Here is a 26,866-nt window from a genome sequence, read left to right as displayed (position 1 = left end):
TAATTTTCTGAAATGTTCTTGGCGGTGGAAAACAAAGAGGTTTATAGAGTGCCGTTTTTCTCTGGGCTCTTTCAAACGCCTCGCCTTCTAACTCTCTCAGAGCTAGATGGTCGGAGCTTACGCCGTTTTATCTCCCTTTCTCCTTGGCGGGTGGTATCATAAGCCCCTATTTAAAAGAAGAGATCAGAGGTTAAAGTTTGGTTGCAAATCAACAGGGAGACCCAGAGGAAAGATGAGGGAGAGGTGGATGGGTGTGTACAGAGAATAGGAGAAGGGAGGCAATCAGTAGACGAGACTCAGGTATGAGTAGAGGCCACGGTATTCGAGATGAAGGCTTCGGAGATAAACTCGCTTGAATTATCCTCAGGATGATTTAGTGTAAGGTCTTTGTGGGCAGAGAACGTGTCTACCTACTCTGTTGTAATGTGCTCTCCCAAGAGCTTAGTACAGTGCTCTGCACACAGTAAGCGCTCAATCACCATTGATTAACAGCGATGCATTACTATCACGAGGCAGCCTGGCGTAGTGGATAGAGCGCAGGCCTGGGAGTCAGAAGATCATTGGTTCTAATCCCGGCTCCGCCACTTGTCTGTTGTGGGCCTTGGGCAAGTCACTTCACTTCTGTGCCTCGGTTACCTCATCTGTAAAATGGGGATTGAGTCTGTGACCCCCATGTGGGACAGGGACTGTATCCAACCCGATTTGCTTGTATCCACCCCAGAGTTTAGTACGGTGCCTGGCACATAGTAAGCGTTTAACAAATACCACGGTTAACGAGTTCCCATTTTCCCTTTCCACCCTCCCCTCTGCTTCACCTACGCACTTGGAAGCAGCGTGGCTCAGTGGAAAGAGCACGGGTTTGGGAGACAGGGTTCATGGGTTCGAATCCCGGCCCTGCCACTTGTCAGCTGTGCGACTGCGGGCAAGTGACTTAACTTCTCTGTGCCTCAGTTACCTCATCTGTAAAATGGGGATTAAGACTGTGAGCCTCATGTGGGATAACCCGATTAGCCTGTATCTACCCCAGCGCTTAGATCAGTGCTCTGCACATACTAAGCGCTTAACAAATCCCAATATTATTATTATTACTCTTAAATACTTTGATACTCACCCCGGTCCCACAGCACTTAAATACATATCCTTATACTCTAATAATTCCCCTATCTGTAACTTATTTTTATGTCTGTCTCCCCCTTAGACTGTAAACTCCTTGTGGCAGGGATCATGTCTACCAACTCTGTGCAGTCCCAAATGCTTAGTTACAGTGCTCAGCACACAGTAAGCTCCCAATAAATGGTATTGATTGATTTGTCATCGGTACTTCTGGTATCCTACAGTCATGTATTCTCTGCACATTGCTGGCCCAGCTGGGATGTTGTGAGAATTCCCTCATTGATGGAATTTTGGGATACAGATATTAGTAATATTAGGAGATTTTTCCGAAAGCCTCCTCCAAGGTGGTGATTTTCAGCTCACGGGATTCTTCAGGCATGCAAAAATCAAATTGGCAGAAACCCTCCAAGATTGACCAGTGTAAGCAACATTGGTGTTATCCTCTCTCTACAAATACAGATTGAGCAAGCGTGTGTTTGTGTGAGATGTACCTATACACCCACACACATCCATTTTCTAGTCAAATACTTGATTTTAAAATGGCAAAGTAATAAAAATGTGTGAGGCCAAGAAAAAGAGCCAATTTAGAAAAGTGTTTAGCCCTTAATTGGACAAGTTAAGCAAGACATAATTAGGACTAACTTGACCCCTGAAGATTTGCTTACTTGTATCTTGGTTTCACTTGGATGTTCAAACTGCAAACTGCTCCTACTTTTCCGATTTGGCTAATTTGATTGACTGCACACCTTTATCCTGTTGAATGTGATTTTTTTACTTTCCCCCAAATGGTCCTTTCTGTATCTGGTAACAGTTGGCCCTAGAGAATAGTTAGTTTAAAAAGATGAGAAAATGTTAGAATTTACTCTTGATAAGCCCCATTTTCCCCTGGAATTGTATGAATGCACTTCTCAAGGATACATACACATTTGGCAAATCTTTAGTGCCTTTCAGGCTCACGAATACAGGTGTCTGAAATCTGAATTCTCATCGCCCTCTCAGGAGTTTTGATGGCCCATTTTTAGGGAACAAAATGGAGGCCCATTATGGCAACCCAAAACTTTTTACCTCTGTTCCACCCTCCAGCCCTCCCTCTGTATCCACGGAAGTTAATTCGACCATTCGTATTCAACAGAGATCTAGAAGGGTTTTGAAATGGAGAGTTAACTATTTATTGCAATTTCTACGAGAGGGCTGCAGAGTTCAGAGAAAACTTGTTGTTTTAGTTCATCACCCCTCGTTCCACACACGGTAAACGATGTGGAAGACTGAGTTATGCTTTCCACCATTCTGGCCCAGAAAACCGGGATGGTTTTCCCTGATTTAGGATCATACCTTTCTACCCTAATCCAGCACAGCACAGCACAGGATTTTCCACTTGGTACCAGATTCCAAAACTGCTCAAATTTCCCCTTCAGTTGTTGTTGTAAAAGAGATAGCGGTAGTTGTTTAATACCCACTGGATGCAAGCCACTGTACCTAAGTGCCTGAGAAACCATAACCCAAAGTAATATCCCTTTCCCTATGCACAAGAAGCTTCCACATTAATGGGAGAGGCATATGTAAAAGTATTTGCCACTGAAGTAATCAAAACAACAATCAAATGCACAATTGAATTAACATATTTTGTTGAGTGCTGAACATGGGTATATATAAAATAAATGCTAGAGCTAGCTTGCTCTCACAGGACTGAAGGTAAGCAACTTTTTCTTCTCTCAGCACCTCAAACCCATCTCAGGTATGTAATAGTGTAAATAGGGATTGGGATCTAATTAAGGCGGTGCCACTTGATTTGAAGTCATTTAACTTCTCCTTGCCTCCGAGTTTCCTCATCGGCAAAATGGGGATTTAAATGCCTCTTCTCCTTTCCCGTTAGACTGTGAGTCCCATGTGGGACAGAGACTGTGTCTGTCAGAACTGACCTAAATTGAGACTGGGCATGGCACTACAATAATCACCAGATTATCTTGTACCTACCCCAAGGCTTAGTACAATTCTTGACACATGTAAGCTCTTAAATACCTTAAAGGGCATCCCTTGCTTTTCACAGAAGCGTTTTCTGTTGGGGCCACAAATGGAGTCTGGCAACAGGCACAGAGGGCTTCCCGGGATCCCTTATAGCCCCAAGGATTCTCTGGTCTCGTGAATTGTCCCTACAATTTTTTTATGGTATTTAAGTGCTTTCTATATGCCAGGCACTGTACTAAGCACTTGGGTAGATACGAGTTAGTCAGGTTGGACATAGTTCATGTCCCACATGGGGCTCACTGTCTTAATCTCTGTTTTACAGATGAGGTAACCGAAGCACAGATTAGTAAAATGACTCGTCCAAGGTCACAGAGCAGACAAGTGGCCGAGCCAGTATTGGAACCCAGGTCCTTCTGACGTCCAGGCCTGTGCTCTATACGCTGGGCCATGTCGTTCCTGTTTTAACAGAATCTAGTTATGTCCAGGTAGAATGTCCACATCCTTGTATAGTGCAGAGAGGGCAGGATAGGATTAAATGACCTATTTCATCACTGCAAGCTTCTATGGGAAACAGGGAAGCACTGTGTTCTAGTGGAAAAAGCACAGGCCTGGGAGTCAGAGGGCCCAGGCTCTAATCCTGTCTCGGCCACGTGTCTGCTGAATGAGCTCGGACAAGTCATTCTCTTCTCTGTGCCTCAGTTACCCCATCTGTAAAATGGGGATTGAATCCTACTCCCGCCTACTTAGCCTGTGAGCCCCATGTGGGACTGTATCCAACTTGATTAACTTGTATCTACCCCAGCACTTAGAACAGTGCTTGACACAGAGTAAGCACTTAACAAGTACCGTTATTATCATCATCATTATTATTATCCTATAGTAAAATGGTTGGAACTGAAGAGTTCAAATATTTCATATACCTGAGGGCCGTATGTTTTCCAAAAATGGGGGAAAAAATGCTTCATGGGACTGCTTTTTTATCTTTTCAAGGTAATGACAGCCTGCAAGTCTGCATGTCTGTGAGTTAAATGGGATAGGCCATGTGGTAGCAGGCTTGGGGGAAATCACATTCAGCTGCTGCTAAGGTGGCAAGGTTTCATACTGATGCAGCTCTGGACAAGCACAGACAGATTTCGAGATTTCCAGCCCAGTAGCAGAAAATGCAATAAACGTTGAACTGGATGGAGAGATTTCCCGGTCAACTTCTAATGGTGTTCGTTCCCTTTCCTTAGACTAAAAATGACTCCTGCTCTTGAAATTGTTATCATGTTGTTCCCGTGGTGGACGTGCTGCCCGAGAAAACCCTGAAATCTAAGGTCATCTAGAGAACACACTGTGCGCTGCGTTGTCAGGTTTTCTGCGGTCGGCAAGGATGTTTCTTCGTCCTTGTGGATTTGGGAGCAGGGCTTGCAAGGGGCAGAGGGATGGGTGAGAGACTTCAGTAGATGGACATCAGTCCCTAATGAGTCGGAATTCAGCTGGACAGAATTTCAGTCCTCTAACTGCACGGCTGAGAACAAGAGGTTGAAATATCCCCCTGTGTCAGGGGTGGAGGGGAAGAGAGAAGGAAAGAAAGAAAGAACCTGGTGACTTTCTGGATTGAATATCACAGGTTATAGCATTCAGAGTTACTCACCCCACGGAGCTCAGACTTTCTTCATTCCAGGCTACCAGACACCCTTTCTCCTCCACCTCCTTCCTCATTTCCTGCTCTTCTCCTCTCCTCCAGCTAGACGGATACCACCCTCTCCTCTGGCAGCTGCTCAAGCACAGAGCCGGGCACCCAAATCTCTTCGGGCAGGGATTGGAGAACCACCTCTCGCTTGGTAGTTTGGTCGTTGCTGCTGCACCTTTACAGCTTGTTGGGAATGTTTGAAAGTGAAGCCAGCCTCCGATTCTCTGACAGGATCCTGTGCCGGCTGGCCAAATCCCTCTCCGCTCAGGTGCCAAGGAGGGATTTTGTGATTTCCAGTGGTATAAAACCCAAAGGCTCTGGCAGAATTTGACTTTGAAGGATGCATCCCTTTATGAAGCTAGGGGTGGGGTGGAGCCACTCAAGGCCAACTCAAACAGAGATCTGGGCAACCTCCTGGGAGCTGGAATACTCTTGAATCACAAATATCCTCTTGGCCCTAAATCCCTCTCCCCGTTGCCACCCATAGCCTTGCTTGAGGGGCAAAATTCCTCTCCCAAGGGTTTCCTGAGCGTAGGTAGTCACCACGTTCCCTCTAAGGCCACATCCTCTCTTCTGGTCGAAGAGGTTGGCCAGCCGGTCGTTAACTGCCCCCAGAGAAAGCTGGATTATCTAAGAATAAACCATTTTCAGTGCAGCAAGTGATTTTTAAACTCTCCAAGTTCCTGTCATCAGTAGTGAGGAACTAGGGCCTTGCCTGGACCAGACACTCTGCTCCTGGCCTTGCCTGGGCTGATTATGTCTGGCAGCACCTGTATAGGTTGGGACTGGCCTTGGCATTACAATGGGGACCGGTCAAATAGGAATTGGGTTTGGTCAAAGTGGATGTGGATGTGATCAAGGAGAAAGTGGGTGTGTTTCAACAGGAAGTGGACTGTAACTCCCTTTTGGGGTCCCGGTGGCCCATGGGGCAACTTTTGTGTGTCCCAGAGCCCCTCAGAAATAAGTTTCAGCAACTATTTGTAGATTGATTAACTGCACACCAAAAAACCAGACCCCGAGACACACGTGACATTACGTGGCTGCCAATTTTCCATTAATCCACCCGAATTGGCCCAAATCAACCCCAACCTAGAGGGTTTCTCTGGCGTAATCTGACCCTCCCAAGTCTGGCTGAAGTGCCTGAGATCCAGAATCCAGCAGCTGGAGTTATGTAGAGGGAGGATCAACACTGAAAACGGAACAGATATTAAAGCATCTGGTGCACTACTGGAACGAAGCAGAGCATCGACTAACCGAAAACCAGACTGTTGAGTAAATAACGTAAATTCCGTAAATAACGGAATTCGTGTTATTAATAACGATTACGGTGTTTACATGTTTACTGTGTGCCAGGTACCGTACTAAGCATCGGAGAAAGGTACAAGATAATCAGATGGGACAGTTTGACACACCCATTTCCTCTTTGGTCACCACAGTGCCTTGGGTGACTGTGGGAAGTTTCATGTTGTTCCAACCCAGGACCAGAGGCTCCAGTTCCATGAGACCCCGGTGACCAAATAGGGCATGCAGCCAGGGGTCCGAAAAAAGAAGAAAAGGTTTTTCCACCATCAGGATCGCCCCCTTAGCCATGCACTCATTCCTCCTTGTGCCAAGTCCACACTGTCACAGGACACGAGGCCGAGAGACAGTTTCTTTGTAGTCTGAAGTCTGGCTGAGGGAACGAGAGGTTGAACTTCACATTTACCGTTCGTTCCAAGCACTTAGTACAGTGCTCTGCACATAGTAAGTGCTCAATAAATACTAGCGAATGAATGAATTTATTATATTAGTTAACTTGTATCTACTCCAGTGCTTAAAACGGTGCTTGGCATATAGTAAGCGCTTACCAAGTACCATAATTATAATTATTAAGGTTTGTTTGTGTCAATACAACCTGATGACTCAAATGACAATCAGTTAGCATTGCACCTCTCCACCCCCAATCACTTTCTCCAGCTCCCTCCACCTCACCCTCTTAAATGTCCCTTCTTCCTCACCGCCGCCCCCATCCTCCACCCCACTGAGGTGTTTCAAATTTCCAAATTTTCAAATTTCCCCATTCCCTCACTGCTCCGCTGCTCTCCACACCACCTCCACACTCACAGCCCTAGAGCCATAAAGGAGACAGGTGTTGAAAGATTGAAACCCATGTGTTGTAAAGCTGAAACAGGGGCTAAATTTGGAAATGTCATATAGAAGTGTCATTTGTTGTAAACTCGAATTGCCTCCAATCGGGGATGGGCTGGATTCTTTTCAGTGTATGCCCAATTCTGTGCTTTGATCTCTCTGGGGGAATCAGTAAACATTTTTTGATGATGATGATGATGGAGATAGAATTGTGGATAGAAAGAAAATCTTCAGCAGAGGATTAGAACTCAAAAACAGTCCTACCTTAGATTCTATTTTTAGAAATGCAAACATCTCCCCGAAGTAGGATTGGATTATGCCCTCGCCAAGTCCCCGGTTACTGAGCTAAATTAAAGAAGCGCCTCGATTTGGGGTATTTTCCACTCTCCTAATCTGGGTCCAAGTTCAGCTTCTCTTGTTCCAGTTGTCATTTGGTCCTGGGATGTTATTTTGTGAGCTCCCCCAAACTGTTTAATTCTAACTGACTGAGCAAATTATAACCTACTCCTGGGTCAACCTCTTACTATCGCAACTGTGCATGTACAGGCCCGGTGAAACTGTTACCATGTAGCTTCCAGCTCATGTTATTTGAAGTAGAATTAACATCCAAATGCACGTGGGGCATAAATTTCATTTCAACTAACATCTTATACTCCATTTATCCCATTGGAACATTCCAAAGTCAGTAACTTCTTTCTGTTCATTTCAAAGCTGAAGCCTCTGATTCATTGTTCTTCTTCTCAGTGCCCAAGTTGGGACCACTGCTTTCAAATAGACAAGAAAGGCCCCATGCTGGAAACCACAGTTCTGAATCCCAGAGTGGAAAAGAAAAAGGAATTAAACACACACACACACACACAGAGTATTGAGCTGGCTATTGGTGTTTATATCTTTGGGGGTTTTGTTCTTCTAGTTCATTGTAGCATGAAGGAGCGAAGAAAAGAAATGGGACGCTTTACGGGTGTGTGTGTGTGTGTATGTGTCTAGGGGAAACGGGGAGATGAAGTCAAGATTTTAGAACTATAATCAAAGGGATGTCCAGAAGGTATGAGCCTCACCACCCATAGATCTGGGATTGCCTTGTGCAGTTTATTGAATAATCCATCCATCAATCAGTTGATCCTACAGACTACTTACCATGTCACAATATAATCCTTTCTTTAGAAAGAACTGAGAATTTGTCGAACAAGGTGATTGGATTGAATTGAAAGGGGCACAGATTATACACTTGTGGTTTCGACCATCTGCGCACGGGATTCAGATCTATTTTTAGAAAAGCCATCGGACAGTAGGTACCGAGGTGCTTGTGTATCGCTCATAGTATCGACCGGGTCGTCCTGCCAAACGTGAGAAATTAATTCCTATATCGGGCACGTCACGGCAGCAAATCACTGCTCGTACAGGCCGATAATGGTCTCTAATGAAATAGTTAATCAAACACCTAGTACAAGGCTTACCATTCGTCACCCTCATCCGCTTTTTATTTTTTTTTTGCACTTAAAAAGATGTCAAGTCATTAAATGTGCCAAACACGTGTTAAAGTTATTTTTCAGGGAAAGAGGACAAAGGGAAGCGGAGATTAATTTTCTGGATGGTTTGTATTTGACAAGCGCACCTCAAAGGAGGTAGTTTGATTTTGAAGTGCTACCTTGGGCTTTGAAAACGGAAACAATCTCGAGCATGGCTGTTGATAGCTTCTCTCTGTATTTTAAAATCGGTCAATCAGCAATGTTTATTGAGCTCCTCTGCATCATGCAAGCATTTGGGAGAGCACGATAGAATTGGTAGACTTGATCTCTGCCCTCAAAGAGCTTACAGTCCCACTGCGTGCCAAGCATTGTTTTCAGTGCTTGGAGAAGTTCAGAAGCGTTGGTAGACATGATCCCTGCCCTCGGGGAGCTTACAAACAAGTCGAGGAGACAGATGCTAAAATGAAAATACACTTCTGCTTCAGGGGCTGCTCATCAAAAGGTCACCTGACAAATTCCTTACGTGTATGGAAGCCACCAATTTGGGGGAATGCCTATCCCTGGACAATATCTCCTAGAAATGTAGCCTCACCCATAGGATAAAATTTTTATGTTGCTGTATTGGCCAGAAATAGCTGGACAGTGTGTCTAGGGCTGCCTGTCTCCTGGATCATTATTCCCTCTCGCTGGCAATGATAAGATCCAAACTCTACTTAAGCAACAGCGTTAAATGCCCTAGTTGACTGAACCTGGCATTTATTCAGCAGTTTAGCAAAGTTTTATATAGACAGCCCGACATTTTTAAAGGACCCATTCTGATTAACAAGGGTCAAAATCACTTCCTGATTACGCTTTAAGAGTGGGTAGAAAATGCCCCAGGCATTTGAAAGCAGCAAATGTCACTGTTTCGGAGGTACTCCGAGCACCCTCTTTGCGCCGTTGCCCATTTCAGAGAAACAGGATTTAATCAGCTTTCTCGAGACGGGAGCCGACCGGGGCCTGGTGGAGAGACCACGGACCCGGGAGTCAGAGGGACCCGGGTTCTGATTGCTGCGTGACCTTGGGCGAGTCGCTTTACTTCTCTGTGGCTCATTTACGTCATCTGTGAAACAGGCATTAAGGCTATGAGCCTCATGTGGGATATGGACTATGTCCAACCTGATTATCTGGTATCTACCTCAGGACTTGGCCCTGTGCCTGGCACGTAGTAAGTGCTTAACAGATTCCATTAAAAAAAAAAAAAATCACCCCCTTCCACCCTTTGACCCTGGCCCCCGCTGTCTGTGTCTGTTACATTGTTGTACTCTCCCCAGCACTTAGTAGTACTGTGCTGGGCACACAGTAAGTGCTCAGTAAATAGGGAAAAAGCATGGTCTAGTGGATAGAGCACAGGCCTGGGAGTCAGAAGGACCCGGGTTCTAATCCCGGCTCCGCCACGTGTCTGCTATGTGACCTTGGGTGAGTCACTGAACGTCTCTGTACCTCAGTTATTTCGTCTGTAAAATGGGGATTAAGACCGTGAGCCCCATGTGGGACAGGGACTGTGTCCAACCTGATTAGCTTGTATCTTCCCCTGAGCACAGAACAGTGCTTGATACGTAGCAAGTGCTTGACAAATATGACTATTATTATTAAATACGATTGACTGACTGCTTTCCCCCCTCCACCTAGCCCCAGTCCTTCAATTCCCACCATCCCCGCCTCCCTCTGACCCCTAGCCCGAGGCTGCCAAGCCTGTGGCGTCTCTCCTGGTGGTGGCGGGGGTCCGACAGCCCGTGACGCTGATCTGTCAGCGTTTCCATCCTAAGCCCCCCTTGGCAGGATTTATTATCTGTCCATGAGAATGTGCTTGAGGGCGCTTGGCGAGCAGCCCTGAGCCTGGGCGCCACTGTGGATTGGGCCTCGTGGGCCAAGTGTAGTGAAAATCGGAATTAAACCCTGCGCCAGGCCTAGCTTAAACCTGTTTATTTAAGAAAACGCAGAAGCCACTTTGGCAACGGGAGAAGGAGGAATTGATGAGGGGCGAGGCCAGGGACTGTCAGGTAGGCTAACAAGATTGATAATAACAGTAATAATGGTATTTGTGAATTGCTTACCACGTGCCGAGCAATGTAATAAGCGCTAGGGTCGCTACAGAGTAATCTGGTCGGAGGCAGATGTCCCACATGGGGATCACATCCTAAGGGGGAGGGAGAACGGGCATTTAATCTCCATTTTACAGATGAGGAAGCCGAGGCACGGAGCAGTCAGGTGATTTGCCCAAGATCACGCAGGAGTCGAGAGACAGAGCCCGAATTAGGACCCAGGTCTCCCGAGTCCCACTTCTGTGCCCTCCGTTGTTCTCGGAAGCGAGAAGCATTAATAATAACGTTAACGCTCCTTTGCCCGAAGGGGCATTTGGAAAAAAGTAAAAGAGAGGGGGCCTCTGGCCTGAATGATATCCCTCCTACTTCAGCGTGGCTCAGCGGAAAGAGCCTGGGCTTGGGAGTCGGCGGTCATGGGTTCGAATCCCAGCTCTGCCACTTGTCAGCTGTGTGACTGTGGGCGAGTCACTTCACTTCTCTGGGCCTCAGTTCCCTCATCTGTAAAATGGGGATTAACTGTGAGCCTCACGTGGGACGACCTGATGACCCTGTATCTCCCCCAGCGCTTAGAACAGTGCTCTGCACGTAGTAAGCGCTTAACAAATACCAACATCATTATTATTATTAAATCGTGAAGTCCACGTGGGACAGGGACCGTGTCCGGCCTGATTTCACTTACATCTACCCCAGCGCTTAGTACAGGGTTTGTTACGCGGTACGCTCTTAACGAATACCATAAGAATAATAATCACTGAGGGCGAGCCATCCTACAGAGCCTCAGGCATTTCCTCCCCACCCTCTACCAGAGGTCAGGGTCACTTATTCAGGTAACAGGATTGATTCTTTAGCGAATCCTTTTCCTCCTCACAGTCTCGCATCCCTCCTCTGAGGATGAAATCACCTCAGCCGCATCAGCATGCAGGGTCTGTTTCCACCGGAATGGCGTTGAGAGAACTAGTATCGGTATAAATAGTCCTTTAGTTTTAACTGCTAATTATATCAACATAAACTTAATTTATAGTGATAATCACAGGCATAATATTCTGCTGCCAAACTTCCCCACTGATGCTTTGAGGCGTCGGGTAAACCCAGCCATTAGCAATCAAGAAAATGTTCCCAGTGCATATTATGACTCTGGCTAAAGAAGTTCTCTAATTGACTTCTTCGCCAGGTCTGTGAAATGCGAGCAGGAAGAAAGTCCAGATGACTTTGATTCATTTTCATCTGCAAAGGAAAATAGCCCACGCAACTCATCGGGGGAGAATGGCAGTGTCTTGTCTGTGTAGATACACACGTCTGCCTTCTCTAGTGAAGCAGCGCGGCTCGTTGGAAAGAGCCCGGGCTTGGGAGTCAGAGGTCATGGGTTCGAATCCCCGCTCTGCCACTTGTCAGCTGTGTGACTGTGGGCAAGTCACTTCACTTCTCTGGGCCTCCGTTACCTCATCTGTAAAATGGGGATGAAGACCGTGAGCCTCACGTGGGACGACCTGATGACCCTGTATCTACCCCAGCGCTTAGAACGGTGCTCTGCGCATAGTAAGCGCTTAACAAACACCAACATCATTATTCTCTCTTCCCTCCCTACACCAGCGATTGGACTCAATGTACGGCCAAGGATCTAATGCAGTAGGCGGCTGGCAGGTGGCATCACGCCCATTTCGCAGATGGGGAAGAGGAGACCCAGAGAGATAAGATGCCTTAGAGCACCTAGAGTCCATCAGGAAGTCTAGAACCTTTATAGCCCAGTCTAAGGTTCTGTTTGGAACCAGAGCATTGCACCCAAATGAAAAACACGGTGAGAAACTACTTGGCAAATACCAAATACTCTGAGGGCAAAGGGATTTTAGCTAGATTCAGAATCAGGGGTCATTCATTCGATCCATCATATTTATCAGAGAAGCAGCATGGCTCATTGGAAAGAGCCCGGGCTTGGGAGTCAGAGGTCATGGGTTCTGATCCCGGCTCCGCCACTTGTCAGCTGTGTGACTTTGGGCAAGTCACTTCACTTCTCTGGGCCTCAGTTACCTCATCTGGAAAATGGGGATGAAGATTGTGAGCCCCACGGGGGACAACCTGATCACCTCGTATCCCCCCAGGGCTTAGAACAGTGCTTTGCACATAGTAAGCGCTTAACAAATACCAACGTTGTTAGAGAAGCGGCGCGGCTAGAGAAGCGGCGTGGCTCAGTGGAAAGAGCCCGGGCTTGGGAGTCAGAGGTCGTGGGTTCTAATGCCGGCTCCGCCACTCGTCTGCTGTGTGACCCTGAGCAAGTCACTTAACTTCTCTGTGCCTCAGTTACCTCGTCTGTAAAAATGGGGATTAAAAACTGTGAGCCCCACGTGGGACGACCTGATTACCCTGTATCTACCCCAGCGCTTAGAACAGTGCTCTGCACATAGTAAGCGCTTAACAAATACCATAATTATTATTTATTGAGTGCTTACTGTGTGCAGAGCACTTGGGAGAGTACAATATCAGAATGGAGACACAATCCCTGCCCACATTGAATTTACAGTCTGGAGGGGGAGGCAGACATTAATATACATAAATAAATTTTAGCTCCGTACATGAGTGCTGGGGGATGGGAGGTCAGAGGAACCGGTGAAGAAAAGCCGTCCTTTCCCTTATATACCCGAGGGATACCCACTGGATCCGAGCCGTGAAAACAGTCTTGAGAGGCAAAACGGTTAGTACGGTAGGCGCTCAATAGATAGCACTGACCGGCCTGATCGACTGTGGTAGAAGCCAAAGGGAAGGGAGGATGCAGCAACACCTGGTGGAAACAGCGTGAAACCGGAAGGAATAAGAATAATAACGTTGGTATCTGTTAAGCGCCTACCGTGTGCCGAGCACTGTTCTAAGCGCTGGGGTAGACCCAGGGGAATCGGGTTGTCCCACGGGGGGCTCACAGTCTTCATCCCCATTTTATAGATGAGGGAACTGAAGCACCGAGAAGTTAAGTGACTTGCCCAAAGTCACACAGCTGACAAGTGGCCGAGCGGGGATTCGAACCCCTGACCTCTGACTCCAGAGCCCGTGCTCTTTCCACTGAGCCCCGCTGCTTCTCTGGAAGTGACCCAACCCCTCATCCCAGCTCTGCTTCTGGCCCGCTGCGTGATTCACTTTACCACTCCGTGCCTCAGTTTCCCCACCTGTAAAAGGAAATGAAACAAACTGTCTGGGCCTCTTAGATTATGAGCCCTGCGTGAAGTAGGGGCTGGGGTCTGACTTGATAATCTTGAATCTATGCACTTAGGTACTCACTCCCAGTTCCCCTCAGAGCACTTCCGGACACGAATCGGTCAAATCGATTCTATTCATTGAGTGCTTACTGCGTGCAGAACACTGTACTAGGTGGACATAACTTTCCACTCTCCCTACTTCCACCCTATCAAGTCTTCCTGCTCTTCCTACCTCTTTTCATTCACTCATTCGATCGTATTGAGCACTTACTATGTGCAGAGCACTGCACTAAGTGCTTACCTCTTATTTTAGTGCCCATCTCCCCTTTGTAGATTGTAAACTACCTGAGGAAAGGGATCCTATCTACCATCTCCAATCTCCCAAGTGCTTAGTACGGTGTCCTTCACTCAGGTGCTCGGTAAATATTATCGAACGATTACATCTACCCCAGTGCTCAACGATGCTCGACACCTTGCAAGGACTTAATAAAGACCGTAACAAATCAATTTACTTAAAGGGACGCTTTCAGGCTCGGGAAAATAATACATCCCAGGAGAATAATAATAATGGTATTTGTAAAGGGCCTACTATATGTCAGACACTGTATATTAAACCCGGGGGCGGGGAAAGCAAGTTGGACAGAATATAGAGGCAAAAATCCTGGCAGCACAATGGGGAAAAAAAGATTCTGAGCTGAACAACCAGCGGGCAATTGTGAAACCTAGTTTAAGGTGTCAAGAGAGAAGCCAGGGCAAAGAGAAGAGGATCCTGAGTGGTTTTGAACGCAAAGCTCTCCAGCCCTAAATCCTTATCTCTGTTGGCACCACACATGCTATCATCTCTATCGGTGAGACATATTATCTGCCATGTCCCAATTAGCACTTTGAATGTGATCACAACAAATCTACACCATTTGCTGATCTGTGCCGGGTGCTCATTTCTGCAATTAAGCTCAAGTTGGGGTTTGGGTGACTCTCAGGCTGGGTTGTGAAAGGGAAAGTGATGTTCACTCATTAACTCATGCTAATGTGCAAAAAAAGGAATAGGCCCCACAGAGGGAATAGAAGACTAGAGATTTATCCATTTCTCTGAACGTTCTCCCCTTCCTTTCACAGCAGAGTCGGTGCCCGTTAATGATCTTTTTAAGGGTGTTTTTAAAGGAAGAAAGGCCGCGAAGCTTTTCCGGGTGGGACGGAGGGAGTGGAAGCACAGGGGGTCGTGGGGGGTGTCACCCCCTCCCTGCCCACAATCTCCAAGGAGCCTCTTTAAACAGGAGCCGGAGTGGCTTCCAAACTGTTAAACAGGCGAGAGTGTTGCGATCGTTCAGACCCGGGACCGCCCGATTTATTTGTCTGAGAAAATCCCGGGACCAAACGCCTCCCAGTCGAGAGGCTGGATTACGGTGTGTTGTCGTTGAATTGTTGAGATGACGTGACCTAGTGGAAAGAGCACTGGCCTGGGAGTTGGAGGGCCTCGATCCTCATCCCAGGTCTGCTTCTTGCCTGCTGTGTGACCTTGGCCAAGTCACTTCATTTCTCTATGCCTCAATTTCCTCCTCTGTAAAATGAGGATTAAATATCTCCCTCACCCTTAGACTATAAACCCTTTGTAGGACATAGATTAGGTCTGATCTGGTTATTTTGTATCTTCTCTGCTGCTTATTCTAGAGCGCCGCACACAGTGAGTGCTCAACAGAAACCACGGATCGAATGAAGTGGAGTCAGAGGAATTGGACACCTCCTTCTGAGGTGATCTTCTTGGTCCATGAATGCTTGCAGCCAATGGCATTTGAGCACTTACTGTGTGCAGAGCGCTAGGCTAAGCTCTTGGGAGAGTATCGCAAAATAGAACCGTTAGACCGATTCCTGCCCTCAGGGAACTTAGGAACAAAGGGGTAGGGTGGCTCCATGAGGCCAGACCGACAGTTCACTCGAGTGAGTCTGCCCCATGCGGGTCTTCCATCAGTTTCACCCAAGAATGAGTCCTGCCACGCTACAGTTTTCATTTCACGGGTATAATCCGGTCGAGCTGGAAGTGACTGGGGAGAAGGGGAGCCTTGTGAACAAGAAATACGTCTCTTTGTTGTTATATTGTACTCTCCCAAGAGCCTAGGACAGTGCTCTGCACCCAATAAGTGCTCTTGAGGGAACGAATGGGAGCCAGAGCCCTGGTGGAAATATATTTGGAAAATTCTGAAGTCCTCTTCCTTCCCCTCCTCTCTTGCCTCCCTTTGCCTTCCTCTTATTGCACCCCTCCCCAGCCCAGACAGAAGGCGCCTTGGCCTTTGACCTATTTTGACCCTGCTGGTAAAGGCAAATGCTTGGCTTTAGTTAGCAGGACAGGGGTGGCATGGCTGGAGAAATGGAGATGTGACAGTTTTCCAAATCTGAGACCTTTGTTTTTGCCTTGGAGGTGTTTTTTTAAACATATTAAAAGTCCTTCTTCACACCTCATCTTTGGCAAGGAATGGGGAACCCTGAGGGTTTATATATAGATGTAAAATATATAATGTGTATATGCATATATAGTGTGTGTGTGTGTGTGTATCACATATATGTTCTACTAGAAATTATGAACATCTTTCACCTTGACGATTTAGCTTTGCTAGGTCATTTTTCTTTCCTCTAATTGCAGTTTCTGGTGATCTGTGTTAATATCTGCAGGCCGCCCCCCGGATGGGATTCACGCTCCCTCTCCTCTCTTTGCGGGGACTTGACTTCTCAGCATGGCTTGACAGGAGGCAGCCGATCTCAATCTTTATTAAGTTCACTCTGAAAATGCTCCTTCCACTTGTAGAAGGGCAAGGCTGGAAGAAAGAGGGGGAAAAGAATTCTCAAAATGTCTTGCTGTTTTGGTTTTTTTTCCCCTGGCATGCACAATTTTCCATGCTGCTTTTTTTGACAGGCATTTATAGTGTTTCTCTTTTCTTTATAGACTGTCAGTTGATTTCCTGACAGTCAGGAACACCTGTTTAAAAACTTAAAAAAAAAAAAAAGCCTCTATAAGATGCAAAGTCAGCAATACTGAATTTTGGCTGACAATGGGAGAATTGTGCTAGGGAGAACTATCCAAGCTGCAACTGTTTTCTCCACCTTGGACCACTTAGTGCTAAGGCAGGGAATGGGAGGGGCTTCGTACTTCAGAACCAACGGTAAAAACTGGGCCCTTCTGTCCATTCCGCGTCTCCCCGCCTCCCCCAGCACCTCCAGTGGCTACCAATTCACCTCCATATCAAACAGAAACTCCTTACCGTCGGCTTTAAAGCACTCAGTCGCCTTGCCCCGTCCCACCTCATCTCACTGCTCTCCTACTCCAGGCCAGCCGGCACACTCCTCTCCTCTAGTGCCAGCTCAACTCACTGTGCCCCGGTCTCCCCTATATCGCCCCGACCCCTTTCTCACACCCACCCCCTAGCCTGGAACTCCCTCTCCTCCATATTCTCCAGACCACTACTTTCTCCACCTTCCAAGCATTACTGAGGTCACATCTCCTCCAAGAAGCCTTCCCCGATTAAGCCCCCTTTTCCCCGGCTCGCTCTCCCTTCTGCGTCATCTACGCGCTTCGACGGGTGATCTTTGGGCATCCGATATTTGCCCCAGCCCCCACCCCACGGTACTCACGAATAATTCTTTCCATGTTATAAATTACTTAGTCTCCCCCCCCTAGATTGTAAACCCATTATAGGCGGAGAACACCCCAAGAGCTTAATAAGATTCCAGGCTGTAAACTCCTTGTGAGAAGGGACCGGGTCTCATTATTATCTTGTACTCTCCCCAGCATTTAGTACACTGTTCTGTACAGCAAGAGCTCAATAAATTCAATCGAGTGACTTAGTACAGGGCTTTGCGCACAGTACGCGCTCAATAAATACCGTTGATTTCTTGATAGATTCAACTCTTTACCCAAGAGTGTCACATCCCATGAATCACCACGGAGCAGTCCCCCGGTTCAACGACCACATAGCTGACGGTCAGCATGCATTTACAGTGCGTGTGTGAGTCCTTGAGAGAATCTCTTACTTGCTGTGTGACCCTGGACAAGTCACTCTCCACTCTCTGCTCTAATTTCCTCATCTCTGTAATGGGGATAGAATCCCCGTTAGACTGATTAGGGGCTTCCTCTAGGCTGTAAGCTCCTTGTGGGTAAGGATAGTGTCAACCGGTAATACTGTACTGAACTCTCCCAAGCGCTTGGTAGAGTGTTCTGCACCCAGGGGGTGCTCAATAAATATCCCTGGTTGATCATCAGCCTGTTCTCTTTCCCCCACTTATATTGTAAGCACAGCGTAGGGAGAGGGGCTGAGTCTGATCTGATGAGCTTTTTATCTAGGCCGGTGATGAGCAGTGCTTGCCGTTTGGTTAAAAGCCGAATAAACATACGTAGGGAAGCAGCGTGGCCCAGTGGAAGGCTTTGACACATGTCTGCTATGTGACCTTGGGCAAGTCACTTTTCTGTGCCTCAGTTGTCTCATCTGTAAAATGGGGATTAAGACTGTGAGCCCACATGGGACAGGGACTGTGCCCAACATGATTACATAGAGAAGCAGTGTGGCTCAGTGGAAAGAGGCTGGGCTTGGGAGTCGGAGGTCAGGGGTTCGAATCCCAGCTCTGCCACTTGTCAGCCGCGTGACCGTGGGCAAGTCACTTCACTTCGCGGAGCCTCAGTTACCTCATCTGTAAAATGGGGATTGACTGTGAGCCTCACGTGGGACAACCTGATTACCCTGTATCTCCCCCAGCGCTCAGAACAGTGCTCTGCACATAGTAAGCACTTAACAAATACCAACATTATTATTATTATTATGTCTAACCCAGTGCTTAGAACAGTGTTTGGCACATAGTAAGTGCTTAAATACCGTTATTATTATTATTCCACTCTGACTAGATCATTCTTCCCACCCCAGTCTTCCCCAAAGCCACATTCGACTCCTTAAGCAGTTCTTTTACCGATGGGCTAAACTCAACATCAAGAGGCAAGATAAAATCCCGGAGAATGAAACCCTAGAACCAAGTCACTCTCCTAGTACTGAAGCAATGTTCAGCTTAGCACAGCCTGGGTGGGTGGGTCATAGCATAAGAATCGATGACACTCGGGTACCCAACCACCCGCTTTATAAATTTGGGCAACTGAAAAGAAGGGTAAGAGAAAAAGGGCTTTAGGAGTTCGGAAAATTTTGCTTTCAGTCTAAAGTTAGAAGACAACAGTAACAGAAGAGGAGGGTGCCCCGAAATCAGGAGAGGGGCAGATCTTTCGACAGAGGGGCCGGGAGAGAACTGTGAGGCAAAGAGGAAGAAGCAAAAGAGGGCCAGCTGCTGCAACCCACAAGGTCGATAGCACAACGGAGAAAAGTCTTGTGCGATCATGGTGTGGTCAAGCCCGAAGGTCCCACATTGCCCTGTTCAGCCTCAGGTGAATTTCGCTACCAGGAGTGTCGTCTTCGAACGTATGGAATTCGTCTCTATCTGTTGCTGAATTGTACTTTCCGAGCGCTTAGTACAGTGCTCTGCAAACAGCGAGCGCTCAGTAAATACGATTGAATGAATGAATAACCACTGGAAACTGCGGTGGCCAAAAACATCAGCAGGTTCAGTGATGAGAGTATCAAATGCTTTAGCAATGTGGCGGATGCAGATAATCAGTTCAGTCACAGTCACGTGAAGCTCGAGATCTAAAAGCTGGGGAGAGCAGGTATCTTATTCCCATTATACAGACGCAGAAACGGAGTCTCAGAGAGGTTAAGTGACTTGCCCAAGTCCGCATGACAGGTCAGTGGCAGGGCTGGTCCTGATCCTCAATTCTACGTTCTTTCATTGTCAGTCATGTTTATTGAGCGCTTACTATATGCAGAGCACTGTACTAAGCGCTTCTTTCCATTGACCCAGGTTGTCTTTGGAGGCTCTAAACAGATTTGGATGAATTCACAGTTGAGAGATCTTTAAATGGCTAGCAGGAGAGAATTTAAGATGGACGGCAACCATCACACTGCTTTGGAGAAAGAACCTGGGCTTCGGAGTCAGAGGTCATGAGTTCGACTCCCGGCTCTGCCACCTGTCAGCTGTGTGACTGTGGGCGAGTCACTTAACTTCTCTGTGCCTCAGTTCCCTCACCTGTAAAATAGGGATTAAAAGTGTGTGAGCCCCACGCGGGACAACCTGTTTACCCTGTATCTCCCCCAGCGCTTAGAACAGTGCTCGGCACCTAGTAAGCGCTTAACAAATACCAACACTATTATTATTATTCTCTGGGCCACCTAGAATAGTCAGGGTCAGAGTCCTGTTTTGGGTGGACCTGGAACGGCCTTGCTTCTTACCTTTCCGGATTACATTCTTATAAAATGGGCATCCGTTAGTAGTATTTATTGCATGCCTACTCTGTTTAGAGAACTGTCTTAAGTGCTTAGACAAATACAGCGGAGTTAATAGACATGCCTTCTGACCTCAAACAGGTTGCAATAGAGCAGGGCGGAGAGATACTCAAATAAATTAGAGGTCGGAGGAAGCGGTGAAATCTAAAGCTAGATATGGATGTAATTGTGAAGGGTGGGGTTGCGGGAAGTTCTCAGATGCTTAGGTGACGGGAAATGCTGGAGCAGCAGTTGAGAGGACGCGCAGGGTGAAGAGATGAGTGATTAATCAGGGAAGACCTCCGGGAGGAGAGGTCCTTTCCGCAGAGTTTGAAAAAAGACGAGCTTCAAAGAAAATTCGCCCACTTTTCCTCCATGCGGTTTCCCAGGTAGATTTAGTTCGTTAGCTAAGAAGAACGTGTTCGAGTTGGGATTCGTGGCCTAGCAGATCCCTCCCAGCATTTGATCTCACCTTGATGCCTGTATTTCAGAACCGGGTCTCTGCTCTGCATTCAGCCTGCCTTCATTTCTCCCACAAAACGGTCTCACGTCGTTAAATGGTCTCTAATTTTTCTAATAGTAGAGGATACGGTTTCTTGCTGGTTTTCGGTAAGCTTTCCCTATTTTACCTCCCTAATTTGCTCCCAGTTGAATCTGATTGCATTTAGTTGGATGAAAGGGGGAGGGGGGGTTGGACTACATAATAGCTATAGCCTTGAAGTATTTCTAATGATCTCGCGGGGTGCTGCGTGTAATGCAAACAACCAGGTCCACTCTGGTGTGCGTGCGTGTGTGCAGGCGAGCACGTGCGTGTCCATTCCAGACCTGCAGATTGCCGTGTACTGAAGCACTCATGGCTGTTTTCACTGTGTGATTTACTCTCTCCATTTAATTACTCAGAAGATAGCCAGTCATGAATATTCCAGACTTGGTTTTCAGGGTAAAGATTACCACTTGAATAGGTCAGAGGCATGCTCCCGACGGTTCAACTGCTTCCTGGACTTTGGGGACTGAAAAAACTATCGGGGTCGGGCTCAGTGTTAAGGTTTCAAGGTTTTTTAATCGGACTACAAAAAAAAAAAAAAAAAGAGACCCCCTTCCCCCATAGCCAAAGAGTCATTTCGCTGATTTATAAACAGCAACTAATGAGAATTTAACTCCCGAGTATCTCAGTAATGCTCAACAGTCTAGGTTATAATTATTATTATTACTACTATTATTAATCAGTGGTATTTATTGAATGCTTACTGTGGGGAAAGGACTGTACTAAGTGATTGGGAAGGTACAGTAGCATTAAGAGACACAGTCCCTGCCCTCGAGGTGTTCCTAACTCAATGAGGGGAGGCAGACACTAAAGTAAATATCAGAGAGGAAGAAGTAATAGTGCATAGAGATATTTGCATAAATACTACAAGGATTTCTGAGTATAATTAGAGAAGCAGCTTGGCTTAGCGGATAGAGCAGGGGACAGGGAGTCAGAAGGACCTGGGTTCTAATCCTCACTCTGCCGTGTGTCTCCTGGGGGACCTTGGTCAAGTCACTTCACTTCTCTGTGCCTCAGTTACCTCATCTGTAAAATGGGAATTAAGCGTGTGAGCCCTGTGCGGGATAGGGACTGTGTCCAATCTGATAAACCTGTATGATAATTGTGGTATTTAAGTGCTTACTATGCGCCAGGCGCTGTGCTAAATGCTGGGGTGGATGCAAGCAAATAGGGGCGGACCGATCCCCGTTCCACTTGGGGCTCGCATTCTCAGTTCCTTTTTTAAAGATGAGGTAACTGAGGCACAGAGAAGTGAAATGATTTGCCCGAGGTTACACGGCAGACAAGTGGTGGAGTCGGATTAGAACCCGTGACCTTCAGACTCCCAGGCCCGTGCTCTATCCGCTACGTTATGCTGCTTCTGCATAAGCGCTTAGAACGGTGCTTGGCACATAGTAAGCGCTTAACAAGTACCGTAATTATTATTATTAGATTCTGTTACAAACTAATAGACTCAGCTGAATGTGTGGGAATCAGAGACCCAAATCCTCTTCTTGGTTATGATACCGACTTAACTTTGGGCCCTGGGGTAACTCACTTAACACCTCCAGCCTCAGTTTCCCTATTCAGACAACTGGAATGGTACTAACCTACCCTCCCTACTTCATAGGAAAACCGTATGGATAAAATAAATATTTGGGAACTAAATCAGTGGTACTTATTGGGCGCTTACGGTGTGCAGAGTAATCAGCCCATCAAACAGTGATTTTTTTTTTGAGCACTTACTCTGTCCAGAGCACTATAGTAAGCACTTGGGAAAGTGCAATATGGTGGAGTTCACCGACAAGTTCCCTGCTCTCAAAGAACTTCCAGACTAGTGTTGTTTAAAATTGCGCTATATATTTTAAGCACTCACTCTTGTTTGAACAAATATCGGGGAACCCTAGAGTTGTGTTTGATAGTATGAAACCATAGCATCTTGTCAGTGGCCCAGCTTAATTTAGGAACATGCAGTTACTTTTTCTGCTTGAAGAAGTTGGATAAGTAACGTGGGCTAGTGGGTAGAGGAGGGGCCTGGGAGGCAGAAAGTTCTGGATTCTAATCCTGGCTCCGCCACGTATCTGCTGTGTGACTTTGGACAAGTCACTTCACTTAGAGAAGCGGCGTGGCTCAGTGGAAAGAGCCCGGGCTTGGGAGTCAGAGGTCATGGGTTCGACTCCCGGCTCTGCCACTTGTCAGCTGTGCGACCGTGGGCGAGTCACTTCACTTCTCTGTGCCTCAGTTCCCTCATCTGTAAAATGGGGATTAACTGAGCCTCACGTCGTGGGACAACCTGATGACCCTGTATCTCCCCCAGCGCTTAGAACTGTGCTCTGCACATAGTAAGCGCTTAACAAATACCAACATTATTATTCTCTGAGCCTCAGTTCCTCTCTCTGTAAAATGGGGATTAAGACTGTGAGCCCCATGAGGGACAGGGACTGTGTCCAACCCAATTTGACGTATCCACCCCAGGGCTTAGAACAGTGCCTGGCACCTAGTGAGCACTCAACAAACACCACAATTAGTATTATTAGTATTATGATGTCACTGAGAGCGAAGTTCACCGACACGTGTGTGGGAGATGGAAAACATCAGTGTGTCCCACAGCACACTCACCCAAACACACACACACACACTGTCGTTTGTTGCTTGCAGGACCTGACAGTTTTTTTCTTTTGCCTCCATGTCCCTCGATTTTTATGAACACATTCAGACAAGCACATTTTTTATGATTTGAAGAATAAAAAGGCAATTACTGTGGGGTTAGAATGAGACTTGACAGTATTACCAAAATATGGAAGAAAAGGGGATTTAAATAATAGAGCTCTCCAAATGAAAAACATTCTTCCATGATGTCATCCCCAGTCACAGCCATTCCAAAGCACAGGACTCCCTGTAACATTTTACGAAAATCCCGGGGTTATCGTGGTTCAGCGGTCTGGCACGGAGTCACCGCAAGTGCTTTTAGAATAAAGATTAATTGATGATTTCTTCCCGGCTCTGTTAAAACTGAAAGGTCAGTGATTCTGTCAGGTAAAAAGCATTTAGGTGATGACAGGCAGGAGAGGCTGGGCTTTGAGGGACGTGTCCAGAGAAGCTCAAAGCCCCTTTGTTTGGAGGACAACAGGAGGAATGGGGTGAAACGACGTGTCTTTCCCGACTTTCCAGCTCCGGCGTCGTTTTCCTCAGTACTCTTGGATTTTCATGAAAACCAGTGGTTCTCCTTTTTTTAATGGTATTTGTTAAGCCTTTACTACGTTCCAGGCACTCTACTGTAAAGTGCTGGGGGTAGAGACGAGTTAATCAGATTGGACACAGTCCATGTCCCACGTGGCGCTCTCAGTCTTACTCCCCATTTAACAGATGAGGTAACTGAGGCACAGAGAAGTGAAGTGACTTGCCCAAGGTCATACAGCAGGCAAGTAACAGAGCTAGGATTAGAATCCGGGTCCTTCGGACTCCCAGGCCCATGCTCTATCCACTAGGCCGCATCGCTTCTCCTCTTAGTGATGCCTTGCCTGAAATCAGGGAAGGGCAAGGTCCTTGTGGCAAGACCGGTGGGTGGAGTTGGCTCGCCATGGTCTCGTGGAAAGAGCACAGGAGTCTCTTAGGACCTGAGTTCTAATCCCAGCTCTGCCACCAACCTTTTCTGTGACCCTGGGCAAATCGACTTAACTCTTCTGTGCATCAGTTCTCTGGTCGGCAAAATGGGGATACAATCCCTGAACTCCATCCTACTTTGACTCTATGCCCCACTGGGATCCGATTAGTCTAATTGCTATTGTTCTTGTCTGTCCGTCTCCCCCGATTAGACCGTGCGCCCGTCGAAGGGCAGGGACTGTCTCTATCCGTTACCCATTTGTACATTCCAAGCGCTTAGTACAGTGCTCTGCACATAGTAAGCACTCAATAAATACTATTGAAGGAATGAATGATTATCTTGTATCTGCTCCAGCGTTTAGTACGGTGCTTGGCATGTAATGAGTGCTTAACGAATAGCTCGGTCGTTATTAGTATTATTATTCTGGCCCATACATTACATCGCAGCCCGGCTCTTGAGCCAGTGGAACTAGAACTGCTCTGGGAATCAGGGGGCTGAGGTTCTGGTCCTCGTTCTCCCCGTGGGGCTATTCCACGAGTGGTGACCGAAGAACCTCCAAGGACATTCTGCAAGGTGGGCAGACCCAACAGAAATCCCGAAAAAGGGGCTGGTGAGCATGGGTTGAGAAAGAGCATAGTGGTTACCAAGACCATAATTCCTCTCCCCCTCTTCAAAGGTTTACTGAAGGCCCATCTCCTCCAAGAGGCCTTCCCTGACTAAGCCCTCCTCTCCTCTTCTCCTGCTCCCTCTACGTCACCTGACCTGCTCCCTTCATTCGTCTGCCCTCCCAGCCCCAAGGCACTTGATAATAATCATCATAATAATAGTATTTGTTAAGTGCTTTCTATGTGCCAAGCACTGTTCTAAAGCTCTGGGACAGATACAGTGTTATCAGGTTGTCCCACGTGGGTCTCACAGTCTTAATCCCCATTTTACAGATGAGGTAACTGAGGTGCAGAGAAATTAAGTGACTTGAGCAAAGTCACACAGCTGACGAGTTGGGGAGCCAGGATCAGAACCCCCAACCTCTGATTCCCAAGCCCGTGCTCTTTCCACTAAGCCACGCTGCTTCCCCGTATATATCTTTAATTTAGTTATTTATGTAAATTAATGCCTGCTTCCCCTCTAGAATGTGAGCTTGTTGTGGGCAGGGCATATGTCTGTTTATTGCCGTATTGTACTCTCCCAAGAGTTTAGTGCAGTGTTTTGCACACGGTAAGCGCTCAATAAATGCGATGGAATGAGTGAATGAACAACCGCTCAGCAGGTCATGGAACCGGAGTTCGACCACGGGTTGAGGTCACTTCCGCCGTAAGTGGGTCCCACACGTGAAAGATCTTGGGACACACTTTGCAGCGCGTAGCACCCTGACTCACGACTCTCTCGTCACGGCCCGTAACGGAAACGGTACTGGCAAGGCGCAGATCTGCGCGCTGGTTTCCAGTCCTAGAGTGTCAGGGGCAAGGGTCCACCGGAGTTCTCGACAGGAGACCCCCATCACCCACCCCGGCGCCTCGTACCCCGCAACGTGCCTGTGACTCAGGCCTCCGAAATGAGGAGGGCTTTGAAGAGAGGGACCCTCTCTCACGCCATCTTCCAAATGAAGGGAGAAGCCTTGAACGGTGTTCAAGGGAGCGGCAGTGACAGTGGGAAAAGGAGCAGATTGGCAAATTAGGCGACTCAACCTCCACTCTGTTACTTCCCGGTTGTGTGACCTCGGACAGTAATAATAATAATGATAACGTTGGTATTTGTTAAGCGCTTACAATGTGCAGAGCACTTTTCTAAGCGCTGGGGTAGATACAGGGTAATCGGGTCGTCCCACGTGAGGCTCACAGTTAATCCCCATTTTACAGATGAGGTCACTGAGGCCCAGAGAAGTGAAGTGACTTGCTCACAGTCACACAGCTGACAAGTGGCAGAGCTGGGATTCGAACCCATGACCTCTGACTCCCAAGCCCGGGCTCTTTCCACTGAGCCACGCTGCTTCTCAAGTCACTTTACCTCTCTGAGTCCCAGTTCCTTCACCTATCAACGGGGGCGTGCTACCTGCTCTTTTTCCCCTTAGATAACGCGGAGCAGGGATTGGGTCCGACCTGATTATTCTGTACAGAAAATGCTCCCCGGAACGATGAAGACAGAGTTCTGTGCCGCATCTGTGAAAAAACACAGACTCGGAACATTTTTTTCTCGCCTAGTCATTTATGACTTTACCCCCAACCAGAATTGCTCATCAGATAATGATGATTTTTTTTGACGTAACGTCCCACGGGCAGCACACGAGGGGCGACTCAGGAGCGGTGCATCAGAGCCTAGCAAACGCCAAAGATGAAGTAGTCGTAAAGTGGTCAGTTTCTACAGCTTGGCCCAGACTCAAAACCAACAGTTCGGGGTAATGGAACCAGCGTCTATTGCCATGGTAACTTGTTTGCCAAAGCATCTGGAGCGGACCAAGACGGTCCCCCGACTGGGATTCCACCACAGTTCAAGAGACGAATGCTAACGTCAGCCTGAAGCTATTCGGTGGAAAGGTCAACGACGAAATGGGATCTGTGGGGTATTATCCCCTTGTCAGATCTCCCCTCTTTCTGGATATTTTCCCATCTGAATTTCTTTTCCTTCTCTCCTCCTCAGAAAGCCAAGCTTTCTCTGGTCTGTGCCAGATCATTCAAATGAAAGTGGGTTAAATTTTCAGGACTCACTTGCCCATTTTGGAAGCCACCAAGTTTTCCCAGGGTTGAACCACTTCAGTGCTGATATCACTAGGCCAGCATCTCCTA

General features: G+C 47.2%; 1 long non-coding RNA gene across 2 annotated transcripts; it reads right to left on the bottom strand.

The window, feature by feature from the left end:
- On the bottom strand, nt 1-26,866 carry LOC103170053. 2 transcript variants are annotated; one of them, XR_485942.3, is made up of 5 exons: nt 26,789-26,866; nt 26,183-26,242; nt 16,203-16,422; nt 1,779-1,930; nt 1-166 (listed from the first exon to the last, which is right to left on the bottom strand). It is a non-coding gene; the product is annotated as an uncharacterized LOC103170053 (long non-coding RNA). The 2 variants fall into 2 exon arrangements; XR_003755496.2 differs by lacking the exon at nt 26,183-26,242.

This window comes from Ornithorhynchus anatinus, chromosome X2 (assembly GCF_004115215.2).
Source record: "Ornithorhynchus anatinus isolate Pmale09 chromosome X2, mOrnAna1.pri.v4, whole genome shotgun sequence".
NCBI lineage: Eukaryota > Metazoa > Chordata > Mammalia > Monotremata > Ornithorhynchidae > Ornithorhynchus > Ornithorhynchus anatinus.
Note: the sequence above shows the minus strand (reverse complement) of the source record. Positions and strands in the feature narration are given on the sequence as shown.